Below are 16044 nucleotides of genomic sequence, written 5' to 3'. Positions count from 1 at the left end.
GGACATGAGACCGGCTTACTGGAAAGTCCTGATGAAGGGTCTCAGACTGAAACATCGACTGTTTATTCTTTTCCATGGATGGTGCTTGGCCTGCTGAGTTCCTCCAGCATTCTGTGTTTGTTACTGGAAAGATGGTGAGTGGAGCTATTTGGAGAAAAATATAACAATGCTCTCTTTAATGCAGAGGTTAAGGACATGCTGTTTTTGAATGCCTCTTGAACAATCAGATATCGCAAGGCCATTTAAGAAGCATTCAGATAGGCACATGAATGGACAGCCAGCTTCTTTTTCCCTAGGGCAGAATAGGCAAATAAAAGGGGGCATATTGTTAACGCAGTTGGATGAAAGTATAGGGAGGACATCAAAGACCTGCCAAAGGGTTTCAGCCTGAAATGTCAACTGTACATTTTTCCATAGATGCTTCCTGGCCTGCTGAGTTCCTCCAGCATTTTGTGTGTGTTGTTGGGAGGCTGTCAAAGGTAGTTTCATTTACACAGAGACCAGTGGGTATGTGGAATGAGATACATACATTAGAGAGATTTAAGAGACTATAGATAGGCACATGGATGAAAAGAAAATGGAGGGTTGTATGCAAGAGAAAGGTTAGATTGATTTTGGAATAGGTAAAAAGGTTGGCACATCACCACGGGCTGATGGGCCAGTATTGTGCTATGTTCTATGAATTTACAGGGAATGGAGGGATATAGATCAGACTGAAGGGTTTGATTGAATTTGGCATCATCGTCAGCACCAATATCCTGGGCTGAAAGGCCTTTTCTGTGGTGGACTGCATTATGTTCTACATTCTACTAGAGGAGTTCAGAATCTAGAAAGGCTTTACCAGAGTAATAAAGGAGGAACTGTTTCTGCTGTTGAGAGCCAAGTGGTATAGATTTAAAATCTGAAGTGGAAACAGCAACATGAGGTGAAGAAATGATTGAGAAATGAAATGAACAATCTCAAAGGGAATCAGAATCAGACTTAATAATACATTTAAAGGTTAATTGAATGAGCAATTTAATGGGACAAATATAATAGATTGTAGGGGAAGGAATGGGAAATGGGATAAATTGGACATTTTTTAAAGATGGAAATTGCCTCCTTTGGAATTGTGTCATTGTACGATTACATGTTTCATTAAATGTCACAACACCAGTGAAGTGACTTCAACAATTGGCCTGATCCCAGCAATTGACTTAATGCAGTTACACAAAATAAATTATTCTGGTCTTCAGTGCAGTCTACCAAAATAATAATTTCCCAGTTGACATACAGTATCTGCTCTGAATGGGTTAAGACTTTAATCCCGGCTGTGTATTTCAATTATAACAAAGATTGCCATGCTTTTTTTCTGAAGGATGTTTGTGCTTGAATCAGCAAAAAATTCTATTACTGCCCCAGAGTTTCGGAGACTGACCTGGTAGAGCCAGCTTTGGACTGCTCATGGAAAACTCTGTGACAGTGAAAGGCTACAAATGTTTGTCATGATGTGAGGATAAGTGGTGCTGATACAGTAATTGAAAGCCATTAGCTGCCAGTGCAAACAAGGGAATCAGATTGGAAACTGTGGAAATAATGTAAAAGAACAAACCTGCATTTAACCTACATCTTGTGCAAAACAGCATATATCAAACAAAATGTTACATCCATTAATGATAAGGTTTGAAGAAACATTTTTAACATCCATTTTGCTATTAACAATCACGATGAACATGATGCACAATCATGAAGTCAAATTGGACTTCTAATGTAAGTACTGTATGAGCTCAATATGCGCACAGGAGAAACTACCTTAATTCTCCATCCAGTTCACTTTCTGTTCTGTGTTTTTGTTGCATTGTGGGTTGCTTCAAAGATGCCCAGTGCAAGCTTGAGGAACAAGATCTCATCTTCCCTTTGGGCACATTCCAACTTTATGTACTCAATATCAAATTTACCCCTTTAGAAACTCGCTTTCTTTGATGATATCTGAACTGGCCTTTTCTAGTGAATGTCATCCAGCTATGATAATAACTCAGTTTTTTCTTCCCATTAGCACAATTTTGACATTTTGCACCTTTTTATGTTCCTTTGTTTGCATTCACACTAACTGCTCTCATTTCATCACTTTAGTTCAATTTTTTCCTCTCTCTAACTGTCCCCATTATCTGATCAACAACCATTCAGAGACACTGGACTCACCCAAACAGAGATATTACCTTTGTCCCATTCTCACTCTTCTCAGCAACTGAAAGCTAATTTGGTTTATCTCATTCCCAGTTCTCACATGTGTTCTTCAGCCTAAGATATTAACTGTGTTTCTCTTTCTGCACTTGTTTGAAGAGTGTTTCCAACATCTCTTGTTTTTACTTCAGATTTCAAACATCTGCAGTCATTTTGACCTTCATCCATTGACTGAGATTGATAAAGAAGCAACTGAGAACTACTATTCAACTTCCAAAAGTGCAATTGTCTATTATACCACAGTGCCATAACTCAATCCTTAGGGTCCCAACAACACCACAAAATTTTGGAGGAATTTAGCAGGCCAGGCAGCATCTATGGAAAAGAGTACAGTCAATGTTTTGGGCTGAAACCCTTCGGCAGGGTCCCAATCCAGACACAAACTCAGACTGACTGTTCACCCTCAGCGAAACACAGAACATATGAATCAGAATCAGGTTTAATATCACAGGCATTTGTCATGAAACGTATTGTATGCGACAGCAGTACAGTAATATTAATAAAATATAAATTACAATAAATTAAACAAGCAGCACAAAAAGAGAGCAAAAAAAAAGAAAAAAATAGTGAGGTAGTGTACAATGGTTCAGTGTCTATTCTAAAATCTGATGGTAGGTGAGAAAAAGCTGTTCCTAAGATATTAAGTTAGTGTCCCCAGGAACCTATACCTCCTCCTTGATGCTAGTATTGAGAAGACTGAATGTTTTGGTTGATGGCAGTCCTTAATAATGGATGCAGTCTTTTTCAGACATTGCCTTTTGAACATGTCCTTGATGCTTCGGAACCTATTTCCCAAGATGGAGCTGGCTGAATTAGCAACTTTCTACAGTTTTTTCTAATCTAGTGCAATGGCGCCTTCGTACCAGATGATGATGCAATCAGTTAAAATTCTGAAGGATCTCAACAGGTCAGGAAGTCTCTGTTGAGAGGAATAAACTGTTGATGGTTTGGGCCGAGACCTGTCATCAGAACTGGAAAGGAAGGGGGAAGAAGCAAGATGAAGAAGGTGTTTGGGTGGGGGGGGGGGGGGGGAAATGAAGTGAGAAGCTGGAAGATGATAGGTGAAAGAGGTAATGGGCTGGAGAAGAAGAAATCTGGTACAAGAGGAGAGTGGACCAGAGGAGAATGGAAAGCAGAAGGCACATCATGAAGAGGTGATAGGCAGGTGAGGGGGAAAAAAGGGGTAAGGGTGGAGCCAGATTGGGAAATGGAAAAAGAGAGAAGGGGGAAGGGCGAGAGATTACCAGATTTAATGTATTTATGTCTGTTCACCCTGCCCATTCAAGATGTTCATCCTTCCAGACCTTTTCCAACACTTCCACAGTGTCTCAATAAGGATGGAGGAAAGGGATGCAGTGCGAATTGCAGGGAAGTCTCTAAACTAAAATAAAATAACAGCCTTAACTCAGCTTTAAGATACCAAATGTAGATTAATAAGCATAACAGTGGAAATCCAAATTGCCTACAAGGAAGTCTGAGAATTGTAATACAATCCAAAAAGGTAACTAAAGATTAGCTTTACTTGCCACAGACACATTGAAACATACAACAAAACGCTTTGTTGTGCATCAAAATCAGTTCAGTCAGGGGCAGCCCACAAGTGTCACCAGGCCTCCCCCACCAAAATAGCATGCACACAACTTACTAACAGTAATCTTAAAGCAGGAGTTCCCAATCTGGGGTCCCTGGATGCCTCGGTTAATGGTCGGAGGACCATGGCATAGAAAACTTTGGGAACCCCTGCCCTAAATGTATGTATTTGGACAGTGGAAGGAAGCTGGACCATCCAGAGGACACTCACGCTGTGACGGTGAGAACGTACAAACTTGTTACAGACAGTAATAAGAACCAAACAGCAATCAACGATGGCTGTTGCTCTAAAGCGACTGCGTGACCATGCTACCCTGGTAAAAAAAATGTTTTTTGAAAATGATTTATACTAATGTTTCAAAAGAAATATGAATACAAAGGAGACGAGGAAATTTAAAAAAAATAGGAATACTTTTGGATCATTCCAGCATTTTTACTAGTTCAGAGAGGAAAACCAGTAATCTAAGTCAGGCTGCCAAAACCCAAACCGATAAAATCATTCAAGTGCATTCTGAAATTGTCCAGTAAAACTCTGGGTTCATTCCAGTTACAAGAGCATATAAAGAACATTGCAAGGCCACCTGCTCCACGCAGACTGCCCATATTAGCTTCTCCAGATCTGTTTGGGATCCTCAGCAAACACCAGCCAGACCTACATTAGGAGGAATGCATTTGAAACAGAAATTATCTTTGCTTCTGATTTTATAGCAAATGCCTCAAGAAGTTTAAAAAGTTTATTTTTGCAGTTGCTTCCCACTAATGTTTCAAAAGAACTACAAATCCCAAAGAGTAACACTGACTATCGACTATTACCAGGTTCTGTCAACACTGCATCATTTTCATGAAGGTGAGAATTTATTGCATGGAAGGAGGCCATTTAAAGCATCACACCTGTGCTGCCTCTCAAAGGGCAAACAAATCACATGCACTCCCTGCCTTTTCTCCATACGCGGTTCAGTAACTCTATATTGTTCTTTGAACTGGCACCTATCCAGTATAACAGCTGCTGTTTACACAAGCAAGGAGGAAAAGCCACCTCCTTGAACATTAGGTGAAAGATTCATTAAATTGGTGTGAACATTCACTCTAATCATGCTTCTTTCCACTGTTTTACTGTGCCCACTTCAGAGCAAAAATACTTTGATAGGACATGAAGTCAAGTTTAATCGAAATACTGTCTTTCTGTTCACAATCGGAGCCAAAAACAGTTCCAAATCATCGGTTATTGGCCGGAAACTTTATTATTTCTTCCCCTTCGCCCGCCACACAGAGTTCAAGTTCAAGTTTATTGTCATTTAACTGAACACATGCACACTGCCAAACAAAGCAGCAAGTTGCACAACACACACAACACAAACTGATATTACCACAAATAAATTAACTAATGACAAAATATATTCCTGAAGTGGGGCGGCAAGGTAGTGTAGAGGTTAGCACTATGCTTTACGGTACCAGCAACAAAGCGTTAATTTGCCAGTGCTGGCTATAAGGAGCTTGTACCTGCTCTCCGTGACTGTGTAGGCTTAATCTGGGTGCTTCGGTTTCCTCTCACAGTCCAAAAACAGCTGGTAGGTTCATTGGTCATTGTAAATTGTCCCACAATTAGGCGAGGGTTAAATTGGGGGTTGCTGGGCAGCACAGCTCGAAGGGCCAGAAGGGCCTATTCCACATTATAGCTGAACAAATAAATAAATAAAATAAAAACTCACATTCAACATAATGGAAAATTGCAATACTATTTAGAAAGTGAACAGTATAGCGCTACAGGCATTTCATACGTGATGAGACCTGGGTGGAAGCAGGGAGTTCAGTCGTGTCGTGGCCTGGATGTAGAAGCTGTCCATGTGACCACCATTTCCAGCACTTTCTTTTTTATTAAGCTGAAAATTTTTCATAAAATACGTGCTGGAAGTTTCTGCACATTTCTAAGTACATTGAATACGATTTAACCGGAACCATCAATCATTCTGCAGAATAATTTCACCTTGCTCTTTCATTGAACTGCAACATCTTGATCCAGAACCAAACTGTTTGCCACTTGTCTTGAAGGTGGACACAAGCTATTCAAGCAGTGGGCTTTATTAGACCAAAAATCAGTCACTGTGAGGAATCACTTTATACTTGCAAAATACATGCTGTGAATCTCCTTGCCAGCCATTTTCTTAGATCCAGGATAGCTGACTGAAGTTACAAACCCATGTAAGTCAGGTAATGGCTCTCTGACTTGCTCTGTCAAGAGAAGGCTCATGGGATTAGAAACAACAGTTTTGAAAATAGAACATTATCTGATTTTCCTTTGTGGAGAAAACATTACACTAGCCTTTGATGGCTGGCATGAAATCCATTAGCTCTCTGCAGCACTTTTATATAAAACAGGCCTGTTCCATTTTCCTTCAATTTGTTGAAGTTGATAGAATTGAACACTCCTTCACGAATCTGCCCCTTTCTTCCTTGTGCCCAGCTCACTTCTCTGCAATGTATGGTTGTATTATACTGTCCTCCTGCCTTCCCTCTTCTGTCCAGTAGCTTCCATGAATGGCCCAAACACACTTTTTTTTTCTCTCAAGTTAACCCCCGACAAAGCCAGGAGTTCAAAAAGATTTATGTACATTTTATATCGAGGAGGAAATGAGAAATGGAAGCTCCTCTCCATTATTCATATGGAAACTTGGAAACTCTCTTGTCCAAGGGTGTTTCCTCCGTTGTTTTGTTTAGTGGTATGCACTCCACCGAAAGCAATGACAAGTACAGCCAGTAAATGGAACTGAGATGTGGGAAAGCTGCAGTGAAATTAGAAATGCTGACAACACAAATCAGGGCATTGATGTTTGCCTTCACCTGTCAGGGCATAGAAAGGCCGAGTTAGAGTGAATATGGAAAGGATGTTTCCTGTAGAGGGGGAATCTAGGAGCAGAGAGCACAACCTCAGTATAGAAGGTCAACCCTTTAAAACAGACATGAGGAGCAATTTCTTTAGCTAGTTGATAGTGAACCTGGGAATTCATTGTCACAGATGTTTGTGGAGGTCAAGTCATTGAGTATATTTAAAATGGAGGTTGATATGTTCTTGATTAGTAAGAGCATCAAAGGTTATAGAAGGCAGGTAGGAGATTGGGGTTGAGATGAATAATAAATCAGCTATGACGGAGCACTCAATGGGAAAATGGCCTAATTCTGCTCCGATGTCTTCCAGTATTGAATACAAACAATGATATGACAATGGTAGGACCCATTACCGACAACGATGAAACAGCTTCCAGACAGGAGGTGGAAGAGCTTGAGGTCTGATGCCAGGAAAATAACTTCAATGTCAACAAGACAAAGGAAGTGGTTATTGACTTCAGGGGAACTTGTAACACTCACACCCCTCTTAATATCAGCACTATGGCAGTAGAACTGTGAACAGTTTCAAACTCCTGTGATTGAACATCTCACAGTTGAAGGACACAATCAGGAATACCAATACCTCTTCTCTCTGAGAAGGCTGAAGAGAGCTGAACTGTGCACACTTCTAAACTCAAGTCATTTTGCAGATGTGCAGTCGAGAGCATCTTAATAAGCTGCAAAACTGTAAGGTGCAGAAGCTGCACTGTGGCAGACAAAACTGCCCAACGTATTATCAGGACCCATCTACCAGCCATCAAGGACATATATTCAGAAAGGTGGAAAATGGCCATTAACATCATGAAGGATCCTACCCACCCTGCTCATGGACTATTTGTCCCACTCCCGTCAGGGAAGAAGCTATATAGTATTCACACCAGGACTACCAGAATCAAAAGCAGTTACTTTCCCCAAGCAGTAAGGTTGATCAGCACCTCCACCCATTCACTCACTCCTCCAAACCTCACCACCACCACTTTATTATTTCCTTATGTATACACATACAATCAATCTATGCATATAAGCTATCTTATGGTATTTACTTAAATTTATTGTGTTTTTTAAAATTATTGTCTTCTTTAACGTATTGGGTGCATTTTGTGCTTTATCTTATCCGGAGTAACAATTATTTTGTCTCCTTTACACTTGCATACAGGAAACGACATGAAACAATCTTGAATCTTGGATTTGGAAACTTGAATAAAAAATTGGGAAGACGTTTTGCAGCTGTATAGAACTTTAGTAAGACCACATTTGGAGTTTTGCATGCATTTCTAGTTGCTATATTACAGGATGGATGTGGACGCTCTGGAGAGGGTACAGAAGAGCTTCACCAGGATGTTAGCTGGATTAGAAAGCTTTAGTCGGGAGGAGATGGTGGACAAACTCAGAAACATGAGAAACTCTGCAGATCCTGAAATCCAGAGCAACACACACAAAAATGTGCTGGAGGAATTCATCAGGTCAGGCAGCATTTATAAAAGCGAATCAACAGTCGACATTTCAGATCATTGTTCTGGACTTGAAAGGAGGGGGAAGATTCCAGAATTAAAAGGTGGGGGAGGGAAAAGAGGACACTTGGAGGGTGATTGGTGAAGCCAAGTGGTCAGCAAAAGGCTGGAGATGAAGGAGATGAAGGAAGTTGATGGGAGAGGTGAGTGGACCATAGGAGAAAGGGAAGGCGGAGGGGACTCAGGGCGAGGTGATTGGCAGGTGAGGAAGAGATAAGGGGCCAGAGTAGGAATAGAAGGAGGGAGGGGAAGGACATTTTTTTACTGTAAGGAGAAATCAATATTCATGCAATCAGGTTGTAGGCTTCCAGATGGTGTTGTACCTCCATCCTGAGGGTGGCCTCATTATGGCACAAGAAGAGGCCATGGACTGACATGTTGGAATGGGAATGGGATCAGAATTAAAATGCTTGGCCACTGGGAAGTTTCACTGTTAGTGGATGGAGTGAAGGGGTTCAATGAAACAGTCCCCCAATTTACAACTTACCAATATAGAGGAGATTGCATCAGGGGCACTAGACACGATAGACATCCCCATCAGGTGAAATGTTGCCTCACCTAGAAGGACTGTCTGGGGCCCTGAATGGAGGTGAAGGAGGAGCTAAGTGGGCATGTGCAGCCCTTTGGCTATTTGCAGGGACAAACTCGGGTTGTCTTCTCTGAAGTGTCAGTGGCTGAAGGGTGACTGATAGAAGCATGTAAGATTAGTGACAGATAGATGCAAGTCTGTTGGGGTCATCTACTGCATCCAGTACTCCTGGTATGGCCTCCTGAATACCGGTGAGACCTGACGTAGATTGGAAGACCAGTTCGCCGAGAACCTATGCTCTGTCTGCCAGAAAAAACAGGATCTCCCGGCGTCCACCCATTTCAATTCTTCTTCCCATTCCCATTCCGATGTGTCAGTCCATGGTTTCCTCTTCTGCCGCAATGAGGCCACACTCAGGTAGGACACCTCATATTCCATCTGGGTAGATTCCACCTTGATGGCATGATCATTGATTTCTTGAACTTCCCCTCCTCTCCATCACTATTCCCCATTCCCACTTACCTCTCTCACTTGCCCATCACCTCCTTCTGATGCTCCTCACCATTCCCTTTGTTCCATGGTCTTCTGTCCTCTCCTATCTTATTCCCCCTCCTCTAGCCTTTTATCTCTTTCAGCAATCAACTTCCCAGCTCCTTACTTCACCCTATCCCCCGCTCCTGGTTTCACCTATCACCTACCACCTTTTACTTCTTCCTCCCCTCCTCCCACCTTCTTACTCCAACTTCTCAACTCTTTTTTCAGTCCTGATGAAGGGTCTTGGCCCAAAGTGTTGACTGTTTACTCTTTTCCATAGATCCTGCCTGGCCTGTTAAGTTCCTGTATCATTTTCTCTGTGTTGATAGATGATCAGAGTTGTTTTCCTAGGGTGGAAATGTCAAGTACCCTAGGGCATAGGATTGAGATGAGAGGAAGTTCAAAGGAGATGCAAGAGGTGTTTTGTTTTCTCAGAGAGCAGCAGGTGCTGGGACCACACTGCCAGGGGAGGTGGTGGAAGCAGATATGATAGCAACCTTTAAGAGGCAATTAGACAGACACATGAAAAGGCAGGAAAAAGAGGGACACAGACCATGTGCAGGCAGATGGGACTAGATTAATTCAGCACCATGATCAACACGGACAAGGTAAGCTGAAAGGCTTGTTTCTGTGCTTGATTATCTGTGTTTATGTTCTTAATTCCTGCCTCTCCATTCAGAGCGTCTCTTGAAATTAGTTCAAGAGAGTATTATGTGAACAATAAGATAAATGTGGTTATCATGCAGAATTTTTATAACTCTGACTTGTCAATCAAAGATGTACATATCAGCAAACAAGAAGGAGGCCACTCAGGGTCATTTTAAATAATCCTGTTGAAATATTGTTTTCTGTTCATTTGGCTGCAGTTCTGGGATTCTATGTTGACATCGCTCACGTAGAGTAAAGCTGTTCCATTGTTAATAACTTGCTACTTAAACTCATAAGAGCTGTTCATAAGTAACAATTGATTGCAAATATAAATGCTGTTTGTTATCATTCCTTTGACACCCAGTTCTTCTCTCTATAATAAGCAATTCTCCAAGTAATATTCTTCTGTGAACAATTGATACAGGTTGTGCATCCAGCCATTACAATATCCATCTTGCAGTGACCTCAGTGTTAGCCCAACAGACAGATGAGCCCAGTCACAGAATAACAAGCAGCAATGAACAACAAAAGCACAAAAGAATTTTGCCAGGGTCTACAGTCCTGACACACACCTAAAAGTGGCCTCAGGGCTCATAAACATGAGACAGCGACCCACAGATGTTCTTTTACAGCCTTCACCAATACAGCAGTTGGGGCGCATTTATTCACAAAAAATATTCATCAACTGATTCTGTATTAAATCCTTAGGCTTTTGGAATTATAGGCCAGCATCTCTTCGTCTTGATAAATAAGCATTTTTTAATTGTAGGGTTTTCTTTGTTTAGAGTTACAGCACGTTAAGAGACCATTCCAACCCAGAGGACTGTGCCACTCAATTACACACAAGTAACTAACTAACTTATTAATGCTTACTTTTTTGGAATGTAGGACGAAAGAATGCCTTATAGACAGCAGAAGAAAGGAACGCTGGTCACTGTGACTGTAAAAGCATTATGCTAACTTCTCTGCTATCATGCTATATCCATGGACATTGCTGATACAATTGATAATTAATGGGCCTCCTTAGTTATCTTTAAGAAGTTGATGGTGAACCATCTTAAGAAACACATCTCTCAATTTCTAGACCTGGGACTCAACACCTCCCTTTGCACCAGGATACTTCACTTCCTGTCTAACAGATTGCTCTCGGGAAGGTTAGAAAGCAACACTTCCACCACAATTATTCTCAACACTGGTGCACCACAATGTCATGTCCTCAGTCCCCTAATCTACTCCCAAAACACTCAAGGCTGTGTGGCCAGATTCTCTTCTAAATCCATCTACAAGTTTGCAGTTAACACCATCACAGTGGGACAAATGACCTTTGTTTCCAGTCCTGATGTAGGATCTCAGCCCGAAATGTCGAATGTTTACTCTTTTCCATGGATGCAGCCTGGCCTGCTGAGTTCCTCCAGCATTTTGAGTGTGTTGCTTGGATTTCCAGCATCTGCAGATTTTTGCATTGAGTAGCAATGAGTTGGAGTACAGGAAGATGATAAGGAGCTTTGTGATATGGTGCCATGACAGCAAACTTTCCACTCAATGTCAACTTCAGGAAGGGGAAATGGGGTGGTGCATATGCTCCTGTTCCAGCCTCAAGTTCCTGGAAGTGAACATCACTAATAGCCTGTCCTGGTTTCACTATGGAGATATCAGATATCATGATCAAGAAAACTCAACAGCACCTCTACTTCCTCAGGAGGTTAAAAATATTTGGCATGACTCCTTTGACCCTCACATATTTTTATTGGTGCACGAGGGGAAGCATCCTATCTGGGTGCATCGTGACTTGTCTTGGCAACATTTCTGTCTGACAGTGCAGAGTTGTAGATATAGCTCAGCACATCACAGGAACAAGCCTCCCACTCTTTGACTCCGTCCATACTTCTCACTGCCTTTATAAAGTAGCCACCATAATCAAAGACCCACCCATCCCAGACCTTCTCTCTTCTCCCCCTTCCCACCATGTAGAAGACATAAAAACCTGAAAGGATGCATCACCAGGTTCAAAGAAATCTTTTATCCTGCTGTTACAAGAATATTGAATGGTCCCCGACCACATTAATATGGACTCTTGCCCTTACAATCTAACTTGTTAAGGCCTTACACCTTATTATTTACCTGCACTGCCCTTTCTCTGTATCTGCTACACTTTATTCTGCACTGTTATTGTTTACCCTTGAACTACCTCACTGCAATGTTGTGTTGAAATGACATGCATGGAAGGCATGCAAAACCAAGTTTTTCACTGTACCTCTGTACATGTCACAATATTACTGGCACTTCAAATGTGTGAGACCTTTGTGGCGGTAGGGAGTTTAGAAGTCTTACAGCCGAGAGGAAGAAGCTGTTTCATATCCTAACAGTTCTTGTCCTAATGCCTCAGTACCTCCTGCCTGATGGGGGGGTGTGGTTTCAATAAGTCTGTTGGACAGATGGGAGTAATCATTGCCAATGCTAAAGACCCTGCAAACGCAGTGCTTCAGATAAATAACTCTTGATGAGTGGAAGAGAGACAATGATGATCTTCTCAGTAGCCCTCACAATTGTTTGTAAGGACTTCAGGTCAGATGCTTTGCAATTCCCATGCCAGACGGTGGTCAGGACACTCTTGATACTGCTCCTGGAAAAATTGGTTAAATTGGGTTTGGGGAGGTCTCACTCACCTTAATCTCCTTAAAGAGTAAAGGGGGGATTTCATTGAAACCTATTGAATATTGACAAGTCTAGATATCGTGGATGCAGCAAAAAAAGTTTACTTTAGTGGGAGATGTAGTGTATTTAATATTTCAGTAATATTTGAATAATATTGTAAATACATTTCTTGATTAAGCATTCTTTCTTTGTTCACATAATTAATTAATTACATTAATATGTAAGAAGTATGGGGATGGCGCACATCATTATGCCACCATATCATATTTGAGCGCCTCACAAATGAAGAAATAAAGTAGACAAATTCATGGTGGCTCTTGTGTTTATCTTGCAATTGATTTTGGGAGTTCCAAAGCATAACAGAAGAGTTTAGGATCAAAGGACACAGCTTCAGAATACAAGAGCATCCCATTAGAACAGACGTAAGGAGGATTTTAATTAGCCTGAGGATGGTGAATCTATGGAATTCATTGCTGCAGATGGCTGTTGAGGCCATGTCATTGGGTGTATTTAATGTGAGGATAGGTTCTTAATTAGTAAGGGTATTGAAAGTAACAGGGAGAAGGCAGGAGATTGGGATTGCAAGGGAAAATAAATCAACCATGATAAAATAGTGGAGGAGACTCGATGAGCTGAAAGACCTAATTCTGCTATTACGTCCTATAGCCTTCCCTTTGGAAAAAATAATTCTGGCTATCTGCCGTATTGGTTCCTCTGATAACGTTATGTATCTCTATCAGGTCACCCTATAGCTTCCTTCCATCTAAAGAAACAAATCCAGTTTATCCCAATTCCCACAGATGAAGATCACATTCCAGGCAACATGCTGATGAATCTCCTCTGCACTGTCTCCAAAACATAAACATCCTTCTCTTGTGAGGAGATCACAAGGGTACAATAGTTCAAGAGATGTCCACCTGTTTTTTTCTACATTGCTACATAGCATCATAACCTTTGTATTCTATCACCCAACTATAAACATGCCATATGCTGTGATGGTATTTATTGGGTTTGCTGACTGCGAAGTTCTAAACTCAAAAGTCCTTAAGCCCTATCAGATATAAATAGCCATGAGTTATCTCACTAAAAGGAGATTATACCATAACTACTGAATCTTCAAAGATTAGTTTACTTCCCTGTTTATTCTCCACAATGAGTTCAGCTGCCAATACCCACCATTTGAGTGGTGGATCCCCTCTCCCTATCAAGGAGAAGAAATTTCCAACAAACAAAGTAGTTTAAAACACAGTTCATTTATTTTCAGTGATACACATCTAAATATAAACAACATTCTTAAAACACATTTAAAAGACACAGATTATAAAACATTTCTAAATTACAAATAATTTCTAAAACAGAGCATTTACAAAACAGAGGTACAATTCCTATAAACTAAAAAGACATACCAATGATACAAACAAATGTACCATCTACCACAGAAGTCAACGCCAGAGGAATGGATTCTAGCTCACCACGTTTTTCTCTTATCCTTCTTGATGCTCCTTACCCTACTAATCCCAAACTGCTCTCTACATTAATAACACACACAAAATGCTGGTGGAACACAGCAGGCCAGGCAGCATCTATAGGGGAAGCACTGTCGACGTTTTGGGCCGACACGCTTCGTTACGAAGGGTCCTGACGAAGGTCCTCAGCCGGAAACTTCGACAGTGCTTCTCCTATAGATGCTGCCTGGCCTGCTGTGTTCCACCAGCATCTTGTGTGTGTTGCTTGAATTTCCAGCATCTGCAGATTTCCTCGTGTTTGCTCTACATTAATAATCCTTTTTCTCTGCCACTTGTGTGACTTCACGCAAAGGTGATATTTCCTCAGATTCCCTTGTTACACAAATGGTCTAAAAGCTTTTTGAAGACTCAGACCCCAGCTACCCACAATTAATTCTGTGAACCTAACTTCCTTGAGTACATATAACTTTCCACATTTATATATCTGGTATGCTAAGTTATTTGTCTCCATGTGGTCTGCAAGCTTCTTTGAATTAAATGTTGTCTGTTTTGAAACAATGCCACATCTTATATTGCACATCTTCAGCTGCAATAAACCAGATGTTGTGGGCTCGCAGTCTGCTCCAAAGGCAGAGCTTGATTGGAAAGCTGCTCCATAGACAGTTCTTGCTTTAACTTCAAAATTATTATTGCTTTTCATTTACATTTTAAAAGCTGAAGACTGACTCTCTTTTATGACCAGAAGCTGAACAAAGCATATAGTTGGAAGTTTAACTTGCACTGCTTGATCTTACAAGTGTCAGTTGCTGTGTTTATAAAGCTTGGCAAAAACACAAGATGCCCACTGGCCCAGAAAGTGAATATCCATCCCAATGCCTCCTTCAACACCTTACCATATGTATTCCCACTTCGCAAGAACTTGGAAGTGAAACCCCAAGCTTGTTATGTTCAATGTTCCATACTATCTCACCATTTATTGCATTTATCTTATATCTGTGTTACTTTCCAAAATGCCTCCCTTTGCATTTATCAAGATTAAATTCCATCTGCCAATTCTCTGCCTAGTTTTTCATCTGATCTGTCTTCCCCATTATTCATGACTGCAGTCAATTTCTGTGTCCACCAGAAACTTTTTCAATCATACCTCCTACACTAACATCCAAGTAGTTAATATGTGCCCCAAACATATAGATTTGGATATACACACATGCCTGATGTCCACATTCAACATGGTGATGGACCTAAAGTACTTGGGAGGAGCTGTAAGGAATTCTTGGCAGGTCTTGGTGTAGATTGAAGATGTCACACATTGTATGGACTGAATGGTTAGAGTAATGTATGAAAGTTGTTAAGTACACTCAGTGGCTATTTTATTAGGTACACCTGTACACCTGTTCATTAATGCAAATAACTAATTATCCAATCATGTGGTAGCAACTCAATGCATAAAAGCATACAGGCATAGTCAAGAGTTTCAGTAACACACACAAAATGCTGGATGAACTCAGCAGGCTAGGTAGCTTAGAAACATTGAAAACCTACAGCACAATACAGGCCCTTCGGCCCACAATGCTGTACCGAACATGTCCTTACCTTACCTAGGGTTACCCATAGCCTTCTAATTTTCTGAGCTCCATGTACCTGTCCAGAAGTTCCTTAAAAGACCTTATCGTATCCACCTCCACCACCATTGCTGGCAGCCCATTCTACACACACACCACTCTTTGCATAGAAAACTTACTCCTGACATCTCCACCGTATCTACTTTCAAGCACCTTAAAACAATGCCCTCTCGTGCTAGCCATTCCATTCCAGCCCTGGCAAAAAAGCCTTTGACTATCCACATGATCAATGCCTCTCATCATCTTATACACCTAATGTCCCGAAAGAGCCCGAAACGTCAACTGTACTTTTTTTCCATAGGTGCTGTCTGGCCTGCTGAGTTCCTCCAGCATTTTGTGGGTTGCTCAGATTTCTGGCATCTGCAGATTTTCCCTTGTTCAAG

This window comes from Hemitrygon akajei, chromosome 6 (assembly GCF_048418815.1).
Source record: "Hemitrygon akajei chromosome 6, sHemAka1.3, whole genome shotgun sequence".
Taxonomy (NCBI): domain Eukaryota; kingdom Metazoa; phylum Chordata; class Chondrichthyes; order Myliobatiformes; family Dasyatidae; genus Hemitrygon; species Hemitrygon akajei.
The sequence above is the reverse complement of the archived record's forward strand: the minus strand, read 5'-3'. Positions refer to the sequence as shown.